Below are 346 nucleotides of genomic sequence, written 5' to 3'. Positions count from 1 at the left end.
TTATAGATGAGCTTTTTTGTGGCGGCAAATAATTAGAAATTGAGGGGATGCTGATCAATTAGGAAATGGCTGAACAAGTTATGGTATATAATTGTGATTGAATACTATTGTGCTGTAAGAAATTATAAAGGTGATGGCTCCAGAAAAACCTGGGAAGACTTAAATAAACTAATGAAAAAGTGAAGTGAGCAGAACCAGGAGAACAATGTACACACAATAATAGCAATATTGTAAAGATACTCAACTGTGAAAGATGTAATAATAGCATCTAATCAAATGGTAAGCACTAAATAAATGTTCATTTTCCTTCCTTTCTTCCTTCTTTCCTTCCTTCCTCCCTCTCCCT

This window comes from Vombatus ursinus, unplaced genomic scaffold (genome assembly GCF_900497805.2).
Source record: "Vombatus ursinus unplaced genomic scaffold, bare-nosed wombat genome assembly UNPS02007612.1, whole genome shotgun sequence".
Taxonomy (NCBI): domain Eukaryota; kingdom Metazoa; phylum Chordata; class Mammalia; order Diprotodontia; family Vombatidae; genus Vombatus; species Vombatus ursinus.
This window is presented reverse-complemented; position numbering follows the sequence as displayed.